Source organism: Triturus cristatus, chromosome 10 (assembly GCF_964204655.1).
Source record: "Triturus cristatus chromosome 10, aTriCri1.1, whole genome shotgun sequence".
Lineage (NCBI taxonomy): Eukaryota > Metazoa > Chordata > Amphibia > Caudata > Salamandridae > Triturus > Triturus cristatus.
The window spans coordinates 386,473,006-386,491,872 of record NC_140593.1 but is presented as its reverse complement, the minus strand read 5'-3'; the positions used below and the strand labels follow the sequence as shown (position 1 = coordinate 386,491,872).

The window sequence follows — 18,867 nt, the reverse complement described above, 5'->3', positions numbered from 1 at the left end:
GGATCTCGGCCCTTGTTCCTGTGATAATTTTTCGCAACAGGATATCACACACTTTCTTTTCTTTTGTGAGCACTTTATTGATATTAGGAAACGCTTCTTACACCCTATTTTTTTTTAAAAAAAAGTTTTGTGCAGGTGAGACCTGCTCTTCTCCACCTTCAAATGTTAACCGATGTTTGGGAAACTTTTAATATTGCAAATTTTTTATCTGTTGTCATTAGATTTGATTAAATGAATTGTGTCCTCTTTTAAATGTTTTTTAATTGGTATTGTTCTTCCTTTTTAAATTGGATATTTAGCTGTTTTTATATGTTTATAGGTGCTATAGATCATTTAAAATGAAATCCGTTTTTTATCCATTATATTGTAGTATGCTTTTATGGTTTGCACTTAAACCGAATAAAGACTTTTGACTGACTGACTGACTGACAGCACAACAGTTTGCAGCTTCTGGGCCCCCCTAAAATGTTTATATAGCAATGGGGAGCGGTAGAGGGGGGTGGGGGCTGGAGTAAAAAAGTAAATGCTGCCAAGCAGCAGGGTTAATTGGGGGAGGAGAGGGAAGGTGCACATTTCACTGGAAAGCAACAGAGAGCTGGAGAACAATGAGAAGGTTTGGGTTATAAAAAAATTAAAATCATATGGGGTGCGTGAAGCAACAGTTTCTCTGGGAGGGCGGAAGTAATACAGAAAGCATGGGGGAGTAGCACATGCGGATAGAGCAGAAAACATGGGGTGCTAAAATGAGAAACCATGCAGTGGTAAAGAAGCTGTTTCAGGTGAGGGACAGATGCAAGAAGAGGAAGGAAAGCCATCAATTAATAAGCCAGCAAATGAGTGAACAGGCAATCCAACCAGTGGTGAACAATGAGTTGCTCTAAAAAGCACACTATACGTTTTTAGTCTGGTGTTTGTGTCTTAACCCATACAACAAGGAAAATAAACAATAAACCAATTGCTACTTCAAATGTTATGGCCTCTCTAAGACGAATACAATCTTTTCTTACCCCCAGAGCCTCAAAAACAAAATATGGGGAGGAAGATAAGTAACAGAGGAATCCATCTCTGGATAATGAAACCAAGCTAGCAGGAAGCCAGCCCCCATACCACTTGCACCCTCTAGAGGGAGAGGATTTCCTTGAGATCGTAGTCAGGTTGTCGGCTAGGGCACAGTCCGCTTGCCCAAATAAAGATGCTTCAGTAGTGGCAGGAGGAAATAAGATGAAACCACGGCCATAGTATTAGAAAAAGCTACTCTTGAGAAGATGAATGCCTCCTGACTTCCAAGTCTCTCTATAGGCAGGCTGTGGCAGCCTCAAGTTGAGAGAACACGTATTTTACCTTGATGAGTCACTTTCAGCTTAACAGGCAGGGCACCCAAAGTCACCAGGCCTCTGGATATCGAGTCTTTCCTGAATTCCAACAGTGCTGCCTTTCTCACAAAGGTAGACACAAGGAACAGGGTCAAGACTGATTTGCATTTGGCTGGGTCTGAATTGGGGTGGCGAAGTGAGCTACTGAACATTGATGGATTAAACCCATATCTGTGACTGGGGGTCTGAAAAGTTTCAGTACTCCGGCCATCATCTCCTTGTGTTTGCCTTTCTCATAAAGGTGTCTGGACTTGGGTCTATAAACATCAGAAGTTGACCTTCTTCGAGTGACACAGTTTTATCACATTGACTCTTGTTCTATGTAGTGTCTGAAGTCAACCGATGACAGACTGATCATCACTTTGGCACCGTCGGCTTGTCCTCAATTGCGGTGTACCCCCAAATGGGAGCCTCTTCTGATATTGTTATGCAGGCCTCTTTTCAAGTCTAGTTTCCCAGAATTTAATTTTCCCGATTTTTATGAAAGTTGTTAAACCTTCCAGTGACTCTTTGGTGTCTCAGCATGGCCCTTCAATCACTTCAATTTTAGTTGCCTAGTTTATCATTTATTTCTCAGGCCCAACACGAGCATTGACAAGTCTACTATTTTCTCTGCTGCTGCCTTCACCGCATTCTCAGTCTCTGAAGTCTTTTGGTTAAGCTCGTTGTTAAGGTGATTTATCGATTTTAATAGTAGTTTTTCACCATTTGTCATCACGGAATTCATGGACGTGAATTGGGGTTCGACAAGGGTCGCAACTGCAAACTTTAAGACCCCTATTATGACCCTTGCTGCTTTGCCTGCGACTCTTCGCTCCTATTTACTCTTTGAACGTACACAGCCTTTATGTTTTGGCACAGAGATAAAAAAATACATTCTATTTATGTTTGGACATATTTTCTTACAACTTATGGAATTGCAGGCCTGCGTCATCGATAAACCGCATGAACCTGCAACATTCACTTGTCTTCTGTGCATGTACGGTGGTGACATTCCCCCTACATGTTAGCACTGTGTTAAACACCATAGTTTAAGAAAAATCGATCCCACAAAGTCCATCAACAGGCCTTGGACTGAGGCTTGCGATCTCCCTAGTGCACTTGACCAGATATTACTAGTTCCAAAGTTGTGGTAACGCGATGACCAACATGCATCGAGCACCACCGTGAAACTGGGGTCAAGTCTGATTTGCTTTGACAGGTGCCTCACAAACTTCTTGGCATTCCACACAGGGCATGACAATCAACTGAACACCTAGAACTGTAGCCATGAGGTCATGGTTGATTCAGATTTGGCAGGTTTGCCTATAGAGGACCAATCTGATGCAGCAGCGTGAGTTATCGGCGGCCTGTTTTTTTTAGGTCTCGTAGACCTGCGTTGCAGCGCGCATGCAATGCTTGCGCTGCGAGGCTTCTTGAAATCGAGCAGATTTCAGAAGTGTACTTAAAGCCCCGCCCCTTCTTTCCATTGGCTTGCGTCGTAGTTCATGCTAAACGCTGGCTTTCCATTGTGAATGAGGCTTCTTAGTCCCTCCTTGTTACTGCCCTGTCTCTGTTTGGCCCCGCCCACCCGGACTGGATCTTTTACTTGCAGCGTTACACGATTTCCTTCAGAAGTCTGTAAGCACTCTTTTATTTTCATTTTCAGCACGATCCGCTTCAGATGCGCTTGTTTTGGGTTTGCAACGCTGCTGAGCGCAGCTCCCGCTTCAGGGACACCACGCGCGTTTATTTTTATTTTTTAACTTCAAGACTGAGCGCGGCGCCCGCTTCAGGGGCAACGCGCTTGTTTATTTGCGCCAGCTGAATGGCTTGTTTATCATGTAATGTAGTCGGTCAGCATATGAGCAGCTGCCTGCGGGGAGCGAGGAGGCCAGCTGAGGAAGCTGAAAACGTGGCGGCACTGAGAAGTAGTCTTGGAGGAAGGCGGGAGGGGAAGAAGCAGCATGGCGGGCCAGCTGCAACAGGGCAGCTCCCGCCACGGCCATACAGCCCCCAACCTACTGCTGTTTGTTGGGCACCCTCCAGCTCCTGCACGGACTCCGCCAAACAGGGGCGCAGCAGCAAGGTCAGAGCGCGGGGATAGGGGACGGACAATTTTTCACTCTGTCTGTAAAGCAAATATAGAAGCAGAGCACCGTATGTTTCAGGGGCGAGCGCTAAGCTCACTTTAGGCATCCTAATAGGGCCATAGCAAACTGGGATCTGTCGCCTCTAGCCCAGTTACTTGTGGCCTGGAGTGCATTGTTAATTGCCACCAGGGCTCTGGCTCGGGGCTTATACGAGGCATTGCTTAAGTTTTCTCTGAATGCAGGAGAGAGCATGGCTGCTTTGATACTCGAGGGGGCCATTGCTACACCCCACCCGTGACTCCAGCCAGCAGCGCGTGCCGCTGCCAGATCTTACAGCTGTGGCATTATTTCATTTCACTCAAAGCTGTACAGTTATTGCAAGGTTTGTTTTAGTAGTAAATGTGTGTCTTTTTCTAAAAAGTTAAAGGTTTTATTTAGTGGGCCACTTTTTCCTCGCTGAAAATGCAGCACTGACGGGCTTTTCGTCCACACACAATGTTCATGTTTTTGTGATGTGCAGTGCTGCATCAGCTGTTCACACTTCATGGCCAGTGGCGGGTTCATTGGACAGTAGTGGTGGGAGACGAGCTGGAAAGCCCACATTAGGGCCTACTTGGACCGCAAGAAACCAGAAACCCTTAGCCGAGGTTGTTAATCTGGTGCACTTTTGAACCGTACAAAAGAAATGCATTGTATTTTGTTATTTATGTGTAAATGCTGGCTTTGCAGCTTATTAGTGCTTGCAAGCTGATATGAGGGTAATCCCTATACAATGACAATTACCATATCCTTATACGTTACTTATAATGTTTGCCAAATGCGGTGCTTTTTAAAATAGTGCTACAAAAATCGATTTGCAAATTAACATTCGATTACACGCTGGTGAGTCAGTATGACCGGTAGGTGGGGGTGTGATCCCCGCCCTTCATAGTTCCTGTGATGTCGGGCCCATTGAAATGTACTTTTGTGGCTCACTGGGCGGCTACAAAAATTATTTCACTTTGACGTACGGATGTAAGCATATCATGCTGGTAGGTGCTCCATGGAGCCACGCTGAACAGGCATTTATGGTACCATAGCTAGAAACATTCTGTTGCAACTTCGAGAAAGCTTTGAAGTAGATGAGAGGATATGGCCTAACGGCAGAGCGGTCGACCTGGAAGCTAGGGAACCGGGTTCGAGTCTCGGCAGGGACGCTCAACAGCCTGTGATTCTGGGGAATCCCTTAATTTCCCCGTGCCTACCAAAAAAATAATTTGCAATGCAATAGGTTTCTCAACGCGGACTGGTAGTTTCTCATCGCGAGCGGCCGCGAGCATACGCGACCACTCGCAATGAGAAACCTGACCTCCTCGCGTTGAGAATCTCGCCGGGATGTTTATTTTCCATGCTCGCGATCGGCAACTTGATTTTGAGGACCGCGAGCAAGCAAAAAATGACCGCTGCACTACGCAATGCTACGCTACGCATGTTTGCACTGTGCTACGTGCAATTTTCGTAGTGCGAAGTACCGCAAACTTCGCAAACTACGCGAGCGTAGCGTAGTGCTTTGCCCAGGCTTAATTAGGACCCTCACTACGCCACTGGGACAGAGTCAGTAGTAACTCAGGCAGCCGTGATCAAAATCTGATGGCGTCATATTTTGTGTCTCACATGGCTAGAGCTGCAGGCCTCGTTCCGGTTATCTGGTGCAGTGGTGCCTCCTTCGATAGCAAACACCATCAGTGTAAGCATACGCTGGTAGACGCTCTATCAAGAGAGCAGTGTCTTGGGCTGTACAGTGATTAAAAGTGCATGTACTTCAGGAAATTTCTGGAAAACCCAGGTTTTGAAACTTGCAAGTTCACTTCGTGCAAAATATAGGTTATTAATGAAAATCATCGGGAAAAGGCCCACCCACTACTCATTAAACACATGATGGTATCCCCAAACGAGTTTCTTTAGTGTCTGGGTAATGATAACAGTTTTTTGTGCGTTGTGCCTCAAAGCCACAAGGCAGCAGTAATCGGCGCTATTCAAGATGTTGTTCTCGTGTCACTGACTTGCTTCCTCCTCGCTGTGTGACCTTGGCCAGCGCCACGGCACTGTGCCAGAGCTCTGCAGCCATGAAACGCACAGTAAGGAATGCTTTTCGAGGCGGTGTTCAAAGAAGGTGTGTGTCCACAGCACACCGAGTGCGCGCGTTCTTCATATCCTAAAAAGCCACATTAATGCGTGTCAAGGGCGCCAGAAGAGGGCATCGATTCATCACGCGCTTCGTGACGAGACCAGCACTTGAAAGGCTGCTAGTGCTACCGCATGTCAATGTGCTCCGGGAGGTGCGGGGAGGGCGCCAGCAGCAGCCCCTGGCAGGGCCACAGAGATAACGTTTCCCTTACATCCAGTTTTCACCCTTCTTAGCGCTGAGGTAACGTGGTACCATGTTAGTCCCCATTTCTACAACTGTCTTTCATGAGGTCTCATGCTCAGGATTCATCAATGGTCTTTTGGAAAGTCCTCTGGCTTCAAATTAGATTTTGAAATCCCCCTACAGATGCTTTGTACCGAACAGGGAAAGTGTCTTTAAATGTGGCCACGCAGCTCTGCCCGGGCCGGCAGCTCTCACGGACCCCTGCGTGTCAGCTGAGAAATCAAAAATCATGTGCTTTTGCCCACACGAGTTTCCCCAGCTGGCACGCATAGTGAAGTCTCGTCCTAAAAAAATACCATGAGTGTCAGAGGATTCAGGGCTCAAACAACCGCCCTGCAGTGTCAATGGAGTGGGGTGAGGGAGTATGGTTCCCCGATGGCCACCTGCCCAAAAGTCACATTTCTAATTGTTTGTCCCAGCCAGCTGTTCTAAGTGAATTCACACGAGAAACCGCGACAGTAGGGGCCCGAGGGCTTTTGTCTGGAGTTCGCGGCCTAGATGTGAGGACCCAATGTGATGTAAACCAGCAGAAGCTTTCTCGGAGGACAGGCGTTGCCGCAGTCTGCATGCCCGGGTCTACATTTGCAAATATGGCGTTAATAGTGCTGCTGCAGCTGCTTCGCACTGTAAAAGCAAACGGCGTGCTTGTAAGCCTATTAATTTAGTAACAGCCCTGAACTCACTAGGATTTAAAGGCAACTTTATGCACGTAAGTGGTATTTGTGCAGGGTGAACCTAAAACATTCAGGCAACAGAGCAATGTGCACAGTGGCGGCCGGCATACTCGAGGGAGGGGGAGTCGCGGGTGGGGAATACAAAAATCAACAAAAAAAAATGTACGTACCTGAGTCCGCTCCAGGCCGGCCACGCTGTACTGGTGGGTCTGCGTGTTCCTGCTGCAGGAAGCAGCCAGGAGGCAGCTTTCCTCCCCTACACAATGCAACTCAAGCCAATCACAAGGCTAGTAGGCGCAGCAGACGAGCGCCCCAGCCGGGACATTTTCTCTGTGTAGAGAACAAGGGAAAATGGGCGGTCCTGCTCGAGGGCAGGGGGGGAGTGGCTTGCCCACTGTTGTGGGTACTGACTGTTTGGTCGGCTCCAGGGCCGACCAAACAGTCAGTACCCACAACAGTGGGTAAGCCACTCCCCCCTGCCCTCGAGCAGGACCGCCCACCCTCCCGCCCCCAACCAGACACAGCGGCACTTTTGCTTTCTCGCAATGCGAGAAGGCAGAAACATAAATGGTAATTTTTACCGTTTACGTTTCTGCCTGCTCGCACCGCGAGAAAGCAGTGGGGTGACGCCCCCACGCCCCAATGGGCGAGCCGCCACTGCGCCCCCCTCCCCCCCCCCCCCCTCCCAGGACAGTTATAATTTTACTGACCACTATCTCGTTTTCGCGTTATTTTGTAATTGGAGAATTAAAGTAGTGCTTGCTTTCTTTTCTAAAATAGTAGGCATTATGCGAATGAAATATGATGTGCACTACTAGTACACTCTCTGAGTTGAAAATTCTGTCATGTAGGAGAGGTTAGTATATGCGCAACTTGCTTCACTTTGTTAACAAAGCTGACAATACATAGATGTGACATTAAAGACACGTTTTCCAAACATGAGAACATTAAACAAGCAGCATTAGAGTACGAGCTCTAACCCAGTACCGTGCACACACTCCTCTTTCGTCGCTGCTCAGTAGCCCGCCTAACTAGCTATGTGTCTCTTTTTTTGTACTCTTTGTGGTTGCCTGTGAATTATCTGCTAGAAACTGTGCTGGATTATTGTTTCCGGTTATTAATTGTGCTTTCTTTTGGTATTTGTTCTCTGCAGGCAGTGTTGCTTCACCCAGACGCAGAGATCCGCACCTCACACGGATAGCTCGAGGACTGCAGGAGTCGCCTTGGGTGTAGGTGAGTCCAGAGTCCATGTTAATTCGCTATTGACTCTTTCTAAAGGCAGCCTGTGGCAGGAAGGTACGTCACCAACAGCTGCTGTTGTTTTTATGGGCACTACTGTGAGTGTTGGGGCCATAAGCAGTAATACACCGAGCCTTTTACTGGCTTATTTTGTACAAAATAAAAGTGAAACCAGAAAACCTGGATAATCAAGACTTCCCCTCTTAAATTGTGTAATCCTAGGCAGTAGGCAAATATTGTAATTGACCAAAACCTGTTTTTCTTCAGTATTGCATATGAAAGCACTTTAAAATATGTGAGTTCAGAATATCAGTTGTAATAAAACTTATTGTGTTTAATTTATTAGTCTATAAAGTTGCTCTATAATCTGGGCCACCTATAGGGTTTACATGACAGCTGTCTTGCATTGTGGTTCACTGATGGCTCGTATTTAAACGCTATCACTTAATAAGCACTTCTCAGTGCTGTGCTATAATGTGATGTATTACACTTTCTGAATTTTGAAGAGGCTGTATCATATTTTATGTGATGTTTTTGTATGATTTTCAAAACAAACCGTTTCAAGGATTGGCTCGTGCTTGGGCTCTAGGAGCCAAGCCAGACCCTGTTACTTTGTTGGTTTGCCCACCTCTAGGAGCAGCTGTGCTTGTCACATGTGTTGGTGGAATGAGCCAGAGATGTGCATGTTTTCTGTAAAAGAAATGAATGATCGTAAACCTGGAAAGTTCAGTGGGCTCCCCCGGTTTAGAATTATGTATACCTTGTCACGGAAAGGAAGGTTGCTGCGTAGAACTTGACCTGCATTACATAGCACTGTTCTCTACATTCCAAGACTGAGATTTAATTACATGATACTCTTAGTTTCTAAAACAAATGATAATGTGAACTTCTTTTGAACATTATAGGCTTATCAACCTTCCAATTTTATAAGTTATTTGATATTGATAATGGCTGATTTCAACTTGACTACCATATTTGCCGTTGTTGTACACTATTTGATAGGTTCTTAATCAATGCTACTTTCTTAGTTGTATATCTGAAGATACTACCTGAAACAATATATGTAGCTGCATTTTCATTAGGATTTGAAGTATTTCTGTTTATAGGGTACTTCTTTTGTATCTGTAGAGATTTTCCAGCCTCCGTGCGTGATGTAAGTAACCAAAAATAAGATGCATCACTTCCTGCGATCGCACCAAGCGAAAGGTCATGCAATGTCGCTTCTTTTGATTTCATGGGTTCCAAAGGGCAGGTGATGTCACTTCCTGTGATGTTACCAGGTCAAAGTTTGTATGATGCTACTTCCTGTGACATCAGGTGGGGGGTCACATGGCATGTGATGTCACGTCCGCTACCCCTGGCATTTTGATGAATCGACGTCCATGGCTGACTTATCAGGAGATCCTTCAAGTACATCCCCTGCCTTTCCTGTGTCGTGTAGAGTGGGTTTTAAATAATTTTTCTTTTCTTCTACATTTGTCAGCCATGTTATGCTGGGATCATGAGGCCAACCAAAGAATGGGCAAATTATAATGGTTGGCTCGGTCCTTCGTGTGTGGCAAGAAAGTAGGAGAAAGAAAGATATCTGCCTTACCTGTATCACAGGGCGGCATAGCCCATCTCTGAATTTGCAGAGGCAAGGGGAATCTCCAAACCAGGTCAGTTGTATGGAGGGCTCCAAATGACAAAGGGACCGCTGTATGAAACTTAAATTTGTGCTCCTTCCTAGTATGCCTTCATGTGCTACTAGGCCTTCTCCTAGACACTTAAAGGGTTTACCTAAGGCACTGGTTAAACTGTAGGTGCCAGGCGCATCTTCGTCCGAAGCCTGGTACTTCTTTTCTCTCTATGCTTTCTCTGGGCCTACACAGCCGCAGTCTAGACTGTAGCAGTAATCTAGTCCAGGAACACAGTTGACATTAGCACTGACACTATGTACGAATGACAACGTTTAGTAACTTGTTTCTACAGTAAAACCTAAAGATAAAGTAAAAAGTAATGTTCCCCGTCAAAAATTTAAACACAGGTTTTTGAGTCCAAGAAATCATAATGCTGGCATTCTAAAGAGGGCGATGCTTCCTTCATTTAACACATGGAAGTGTCCCTATGTGATATGCTCAGAGGTTGGGTACAGTTCATGTTTATGCAGATAAATCAACCTGCCGCTGGATTATGCCTATTAATTGCTGTCCATCTCGTCAAATGTACTGCCAACAGTGGCGGTGCGTCCATTGGGGCGCAGGGGCGGAGCCCCACTTACCGCGAACGAACGCACGCAGAGTCGCAGACTGAGACCAGCAATGCAATAATATATTATTATTGCAAGGCAATGAATGCGAGCGTCGGACAATGAAGGGGGTGGGGCCAGGGGGCGAGGCGAGCACTGACAGTGACACAGTGAGTTGATTGACAGCGGCAGCGGGCGGCTCGCAATTTATCTGCGCATGCTCGAGTTTGTCTCACGACAAGCACGAGCATGCGCATTCGCCGCACTGTAGCCATGTGTACTACTAAGTGAGAGGAGGGGGTCGAGAGGCTGAGGGTTGCCTCTGCAGCAGCCCCTCCGGGCGAGCCCTATCCGTGCTCTTTCGCCAATCCAGGGCAGGCGCTGCTAATGCAGCGTCTCTGGATTGGCTGAGAGAGCCTGAGACTGTCTCGGCAGCCTAGGAGTAACTGGATTGGGTGCCGCGCAACTATGGCCAATCACTGTGGCTTAGTCTGAACACAGTGACAGTGATTGGCCATGAGGTGCGCTGCGCACTCAATGCATCAATCTGTCACGTCATCATGCACGCGGTGGTGCCACTGCCTCTGCGTACACACCTCGTGGGTTGACTCCGACCGACCGACTCGTCGTGGTGGTGGTGGTGACAATTTTTTCTGTTGTGTAGTACTACACTGCAGTGCTGAGTCTCTACTGTTGTCCCCCTGGGCCCTGACTTGGTGAGTACTGTCGTTTTCGATGTGGTTTCCCCAGCATTTGTAATGCGATGGTGTTTTACTTTACTTCAGCTACCAATGGGACTTTTCTGGTCAATGTAAGGCCCCAGGGGCGCTGCACAGGGACCCTGTCTTTTGGGGGAGGCTGTGATCGGTGTCCAAGGAGTCTGAGGAGTGCCTACACTGTCTGCATCCTCTCCGGATCAGACTAGTACTAGTGTCTCTACTGTTCCCCCAGAAGCAGAGGTGTAAACTGTAACCAGACCTCAGCCAGCGGCTCGCGCCTTCCACGTACTGAATAATTAATGCGCGGTTAATTGAGGCTTTTAGCGGCTGTGAAACCGGATGAGAGCCGGCCGCATGCCTGGATGTGACGATCCTGGGGCGACAAGCGAGCCGTGCCTCTTCTACGGGAAAGGAGGGTGGGGGCAGCGGTAGACGTAGGATAAGGTCAGAGCGTGTACTTGGGGCGGGGAAGGCTGCGGTCAGGAGTGGGTGACTGACTGCAGGACTGCCACAGAGGGAGGGAGTCCTAGGGGATGTATTCAGAGTGCGCTGGAATCTGCCGCCACCTGGGATATGCAGTACCTACTGACACCCTCAAATACAGAATACTATTACCAAGAAATATTGTCACACTTTGTAAATGTTCTTCGCCATCATCCCTTGTGTTCTGGGCTGCGCGAGCCCACCTCCACGAGCCCCCGTCTCACCAGCCCTCTACACTCCTGCTGCTCACGCGTGGTTCACCCCACGCTCCCCAAAAGTCAGTTACAACAACTGTGATTGAGAGTCTCTTGATTTTCAAATATTGCCTCGCGTAGGACCACCAGCCCTGGCTGACTTTCAAGTCATGTCTTGAAATATTAACGGCCTCTTTGACCACATCAAACTCATGGCAGTCCCTAGCTTTGCCAAATGATTCACACCAGAAGTACTGCTAATGTAGGGCACCCACCTACTAGTCTCCAACTGCCACTTCCTACATAGATTTGGCTATGACCAGGTCTTTCACACTGGTTTCACTAGGGGATCTAGGGGGGTTGTACATACCCCTTCACAAACATGTCCGGCTCGTGGGGATGTGAACCTTCCAGGAGTCACATGGTGACTATGTGGGAATTGAGGGATCGGTAGAGGGGAAACATGATAATATCCTATGCATCTACATACCACCCCAACTGGACACAGAAGCACTCACTGTATTACCACCACGATCCTAGGGTGTTATGTTTTCCTGTGCAGGACTTAAAAGGTGGCACTTTCTTCAGTTGGGAGAGGATGTGGTCCGTCAACTAGACTGCCGACTTTGGTGCTGGAAACCTCGGGGTCGCGTCCTGTGATTCTGGGCAAATCACTTAATCTCCCCATGCCTGAATGTGCAATGTAAATAGGTGCTAATTATGTAAAGCGCTCCAATACCTTCGGGTCGAGTTTGCGCTATATAAATATGCAAAAAATAAAATTAACGTGAGCCTTTAGAACTGCAGAAAATGATGCATTAAGTGTTTGAGAGTGTGTCAAGTCTGTTAAAAGCGACAGAGTCGCATCATTTCTGTGGTCCAATCTAGAAATAACTTTAGCCAAGGCCCAGTGTGAAGCGCCCAAGTAAGTATCAGCAGCGCAGGCTTCAGTGCTCAATGGATGGGGGTGGCTCGGCTGTGGTGTTGGATGTGGTGGAGTTTTATTCTGTATTGTGCTTTGCTGAGTTTATGAAACTTTTTTGTCCTTTTCTGCTGACTGTAAGATTTTTACTCTGCTGTTTGTCATAAAACCTGCTGCAGGATCGGACATTTGATTGAAACGTACATGCCACCATTTCAGAAGAGCAAAGTGGGAGATTGTAAAAAAAAAAAATCGGGAGAATGGGGCCTTGAATCGAGTTACTGTCATGTGTGGGCTTTGTAAGTGTGCTGCAGCAGGATCGGACATTTGAAACGCAAATTCACGTGTTTTTTTATCACCTTTCAGTGCCTTGTCTTTGCTGGCTTTAATTCATAAACTTAATATGGAAAAGTCACTTGGAGAGACAGTGGCTTTACTTAAAATTGTCATAACCACTCCTATGACAACAGTCGAGGCAGAACGATGTTTTTCAGCCTTAAAGAGGATTAAGACATTCCTGAGAAACACCATGCTTGAGGAAAGACTCAATGCTTTGGCAATGCTCTCTGTAGAGAGCAAGCTAGTTCAGAAAATCCCGGACTTTAACACAAAAGTTATTGAAAAGTTTGCTGCTCTTAGAGAGAGACGTGCTGATTTCATTTACAAAAAGTAAACAATTTTGAATGCTGCTACTTTGCAACCAGTTTATTTGTTAAATAAAAAACATCTGTGAGTGAGGTACTCAGAAATGCATTGTATCTCGAAGTCTGTTATGAAGCTCTGTGGTTGTACACTGAATAAGCAGCTACCTATGTTATATGACATCTCTTTATTAATGTTATACCTGCACTTTCACAATTGCTTTATTAACCTTCCTGCTTTCTCAAATTTGCTTGAAAATGCACCATTTTTCTTCTCTTTTTTCAAAATTTTCTCGGGGGGAGAACCCCCCCGAACCCTCCTTATAGGGGTTCGGGCTCGCTCGCTGCGCTCGCTCGCAACAGTGAAGTATACCAATCATCTTACGCCCTACCACTTTAAAATGTCACCAGCCGCCCCTGACTGCCAATAATAGTGTTATGGCAGTAAATTCTCACATTTGCAATCAGTGGGCTGGAGGATTTAACGCATTTTGCATTTTGAATTTTGTACTTCTTTACCAACTAACTGTTCACAATAAAGGGTGAATTTAGGGAAGTAATTAGAGAACAATATTTACAATGCCTTTGATACAGTGTAATAAATCAATTGGAAACAAAAATGGAATTGTAGGTGTGCGTGAACGTGCTTTCCATAATACTTGCTGCTTTTGTATTTAGATTCTTTATTCGACTCGGAGAGGAAAGGGTCATTCTGGCATTTCTTAGGCCATATTGTGTAACAGTTTCTATCTGGTCTTTTTGTTATTTGTTTTTGCTTTTTCTCTGCTATCATTAGTGTCTGGAGACCATTAGGAAGAAAAGCTGACTGTAATAGCTCCATTTTAGACAAGCTAGATAAACTGTTGTTGTAGTGCCCTGTTAGCACCATACACAAATATGGCAGTGTGTTGGATGTCATGTCATAAACTTAGTATTTAAGCAGCAGTGGGCTTGGACACTACTTTTCTTATGTTATATACTCCTCCAAAACTTCATGCTCCCTTTTTCTTACTGAAGACCGGGAGAGGCCAGTATGAATGTATGTGGGATGTATCAAGTCCCAACCCAACCCCAGAACGAGGCGATGGCATCCTGGAACTTCTGCATCTTCCTCTCTGTGGTCTGGTTGTAATGTGTGCAGTACTGGGACTTTTGTCGTCCACGGCTCTGGTATTTCCGTTTGTTGCTTTGCAACTCCCTTATGTCTCCTTGTATCCAGGTGTCCGCTCCTCTGCTCTCCTTCGTCTCCACGCCTCTTGATCTCCTCTCTCCAGCTCCAATGTCTCCTCAGCGTCTGCTGCTCTCTCCCATCACCACGTCTCTTCTAACCCCTACTCCTGGAAGCGGTTTTCCATAGTGGGCAGCTGGTTTTCGCAGCATCTCCCTCTAGATCTTGGGCCTATGTGGTTTCCACTGAGTTCAGGAATCTCTCGCCCCCAGGGAAATTTGAAAGGATCTTGCACTTGCTTGTTACAGAAGTGTCCATATACTCGGCTAGTGTTGCCAATCCCATGTTTATGATGGTTGGCCCATCACACTTGGCTAAAAGTCACTTCTTGGATTCTAAAGCTTCCATTTCGGCTGTGAACAGTACAGTTCTCGATGCTAATTCTACGTATGGTTGGTAGCTCTTGCCTATTCCTCTCGTATTCATATTCGTTTTACTGATTGGTCTTCGGCCATCTTATACTCATCCGTCCTCGCGAGCTGACCATCAGATCTTTTTTTTGGACTTAATTCAAGAATTGCATTGTTATTTCTGGTTCCAAGAGTAAAGCATCTAATTTCCTGTAAACAAGAGAAGGCCTTTAGGCCTTTTTGTGACCCTGTTTTATCTGCAGGTTGGGGAGAAACAAAGTGCCTATTGTGCGTTAATGTTGCAAGAAATAAAAGCTTTGACGGTAACAAAACTGAATTAACAATACATTTGGATTCTCCGGAATGTTAAAAGCAGCCAAGCTCATAGGAGTTTACAATTTGTTTTTTAAAAGCATGCACCCCTCAGTGATTTATGGGCTATTCATTTGAAGCCTGTAAATAGGACACTTCTCAGCATTGGTCACACAACTTTTTAAAATTGGTCAGTGTTTAAAACGCATTGCCTTAGCCTTTTTGTTTAAAAGCCTATTTTGCCTGATTGTATGTATCCAATAAGACGTGCAGTTAACGTTTGTGACAGATAAAACCATGCAAGATGGATTTAGAGGTTGTTATTGTAATGTCTAAATAACTTCCTTGTAACCCCCTTTTTTCCAAGTTCTACTTTTCCTAGGCACAGTCCTTACTAGTGATGTGAAATCCTTGCTCTTAAGGGACTACGGTTGCTTATTTTTCATTGGGCCACCCACCGAGAGAGGAATAAGGCTTCCCACTAGTGCACATTAGATTCTGACCCTTGGCGCTCGAATCGACATGCATTGCAGCAGGGGGGACGGGTCATACGGATTGTGGTGTGAAAGACTAGATTACCTGTAAGTAGTCGAAGCCATACCCGTTTTCCTTACATTCCTCACCCACCCACCCCGTTTTTGTACTATTGCAGTTGTGTCTCGTTTATTTATTATTCTTTCAAATACAATTTTTTTGTGTTTATAACACATTAACAATGTACGGCACACCGTAGTCGTTTTTAATGATGTCGTAAATAGCAATAACAATATTGAGTTATGAAAGGAACATTGTGATACAAAGTACTTTCTCGGCCTTACAACTATTTCAGCCAAGCACCCCATATTTTATTTCTGTATGCGTCCCCTGGATTTATACACGACCTTTTTACGTTTTTTTCATTTCATTTTAAAAATTCTTTATTGTAGATAATCCACTCGTACGTGGACACAGTTATTAAATTACACATTGTTTAAAATCTTTGCTAGGCCACTTTTTTGAGTGCTAATTGTGTTTTCGTTATAAGAATATACACTCTGCAAGTCATCATAAAACCATCTAAATCTAGTCAGATCTCTTGGTTTGTCTCTTATATGTACAATTGAACTGACCAGCATTCAAATTTTATGCGACTAATCTATATATTTTCAATGTCTTATGAGCGATAAGGGCACACCAAGGACACTGCTTATGCAACTTATGTGTAGATAGCCATGCCCTTTTCCTTTTTCCAATCCTTCCAAGTGAGACATGCTACATCACTATTAGCTTCTGACCAACCACGCGATGCTGCAATAACAGTAAATTGTGTTTTAAAAACAATTCACTTCTGCACAAACCACAAAATTCCTATACCAAAACTGGGATCTGACGTTTCTTCGACCCACAATTGGTAATGATGGATGAAGGTGTGTGGAGATTCCACTGTGGCTGACCTAGAAGCAGCAGGTCTGGGCACACGCTGCAATACTACACGCAAGGCTGAGATTAGCTTCCTGGAAGTATTGCAGTCTTGCCACACATTTGACAATGCAGGTCATGGTAGTTGTTCTTCTGATCTACATGCACAAGGAGACTAGTGCTTCAGAACAGGGGGCAAAGGACAGCACAAACATAATAGGCTGTCAGGTTCACAAAATGACATTAACCTATGAAAAATTGGCCCTGCCTCACGTCCAAACATTGCGATGTGGCGAAGGAAAACTATGCCAGAATCAAGGGCTTGATGGAGTGGGATTGTTCACTGTTTCCAGAACAAAAGGTTAATCCAGTGCTGGCATAAGAGAATTAATCTCAAATCTTGTAACAGAAACTGTGCATCAATATAAAAATATTTTTCCATCTGAAAGCCGCATTCAAAAGGAGCTTTGAAGACCGTAACCATAAGGCCCGTCAAGACCATAAGGAGGGTACACCAGCTCAAAAACATATGTCAAAAGAATGGTTAATAAATACAGCCACACTTAACAGGCTAACACTCTCTAGAGACTCTCACCAGATCTAAAGATAGTTGTGGTTCAGAGAATAGCTTGCCAACTCAGTCTCCACACTGACTCAGCAGCCGTAATGTTGAAAGCATTCCCTTGAACTGGAGGAGGATGGTGCAGAAAGTGCCAAACTTGGACAATCGATGTGGGCACAGGCAAAGCAAGCAATCCTTAACCTACATGGATGTTTGGTTCAGGCTTGACAGTGCAACTGCCACTTGACCTTTTAACATATACCAATATTATTCTACAGCCTTTTGCTTCCACGCATGTACATATCCAATCCCATGCTTCTACTAGTAATGCTTCACATTACCATGCAATATTTTTTAAAGCGAGACCTATTGGCTTGCCACTGGTTGTTTCTTTTATAAAGCTTTCTATTAAATGTGAATTGTTGTTTGCTGCTCAACCAGAACTGGCTGTGCGCATCACACTTGAGATATGGCTACCAAGCAGCCGTAGAGCGGACTGCTCCCCGCCCATACTAACCATTCAGAGGGTGTTTACGGAGAAGCAGTTATAAATGCAAAGAGTAAACATATTTTGTTATTAGCAAATTCACACACAATTTTCCCTCTTCTGAACCCACCAACCTTGTGCCAAGTGGCACTATAAGGTCAACCTAAACTCCTCACAACTATAATAATAGTTATGAGAGGTTGAGTCTTTGTGGGAATGATTCTTGCTAGATTGTGAGTGTCGGCCGTCAACCCACATTCCTCTTTACCCTCTGCTATACTGGACAAGAGGCTTAGCTCTTGCCCCTGGTGCACATGCAATTGCTAGATCAATGGCCTGAAATGTAACTGGCTATTGAACCACAAACGTTATGAAGGCTATCTGTCTATGGATCTGCAGGCCTTGCTCTGTAGCATCCTGCTGTCAAAGAAGTTGTCAGTAGCTCTCTGATTATCACTGCCCACTCATCTGGTAAAAACACACCTGTCTGAGTTTTCAGTCTTGCTCAAGTGTTGAATTGGTCTTAAACTGAGTAGGTAGAATGTCTTCAAATTTATCAGGAAACAAACCGGGTCAGTCCTTATCTCACTCTACATTTCGTGGATTATTCCAGCATCATCGCCAACTACATGTGGCATCTAGGAATTCTCATGCTGATGTAGGTGGGCAACCCACAGCCCTTTCATCAACCTCTTGTGTGACAAAGATGTCAGCTTGGACTTGAACTCAAATGGTAAGACTGATGTTGTTCATCTTATGCCACAAGTTGAAGCTAATAACGGGGGCATTGCCTTAATAGGTCAAGAAAATATACATCTATTTGTTCTGATGACGTAAGATACTCGTTTTGATGGGCATTAACAACCTCGGGCTGAATTTGGTTTTGAAGTGGAGGATTTAGATTGTCTAACCCAATCTTTTTCATATCTACAACTAAGTGCCCACTACAGCAGACAACCTTGGGCAGTGGGTGAGCCCACTTCAGCCATTTCCACTCTTGCATTGTGAGTGGCAACATTTTGCCTGAGATTGTGTGCTCCTGCATTTAAAAAAGAAGTCTACGTTCGTGCTAAGGTTGATTGGTAAATACTTGACTTTGACAATGTTTTTTCTTTCCTTTTTATCGTTTAATTTTTTTTTAGTCATCCCTATGTGTTTAATTATATCTTCAGGCGAGGGTAATTCATAACTGGTAGTATTTTCTCTTTGTGCCAATAGCAGTCTTGTTTTTGTGTAATGTGCATTAAAATTGTAAACCGTTTGCATACCTGTTCTGAGTACATCTGCCTTCCTAATGCACCATTAAGTTTACTAAAGATATACTAGGATTATTTTATTGCAAGCACATAGCCACCACATTTAGGAAGCAGCATGTTGCTTTTTTGGTTTCTAATTTTTATTATTTTGTTCCATAAGCTTGTCATAACAAAGTAATACAATACAATCAAGCTCTTGCTAATGCCAGACTTTTGGCCTTGCCACTGCTTCTTGTTTTGAAGTGGCAAAGAGCCACTGTAGGAAACCTGCACAGGCTTCACTAAGGATCTTAAATTAGATTCTCCTATTCTCCAGTATT

General features: G+C 45.0%; 1 protein-coding gene across 2 annotated transcripts in view; it reads left to right on the top strand.

Moving 5' to 3' along the window:
• SNX10 (sorting nexin 10) overlaps positions 1 to 18,867 on the top strand; it is a 208,341-nt gene that overhangs the window by 77,879 nt on the left and 111,595 nt on the right. For both annotated transcript variants that reach the window (XM_085631647.1, XM_085631646.1), the window contains exon 2: positions 7,683 to 7,762. The gene's annotated coding sequence lies outside the window, so the exon portion shown is untranslated. The remainder of the gene's footprint in view (positions 1 to 7,682; positions 7,763 to 18,867) is intronic.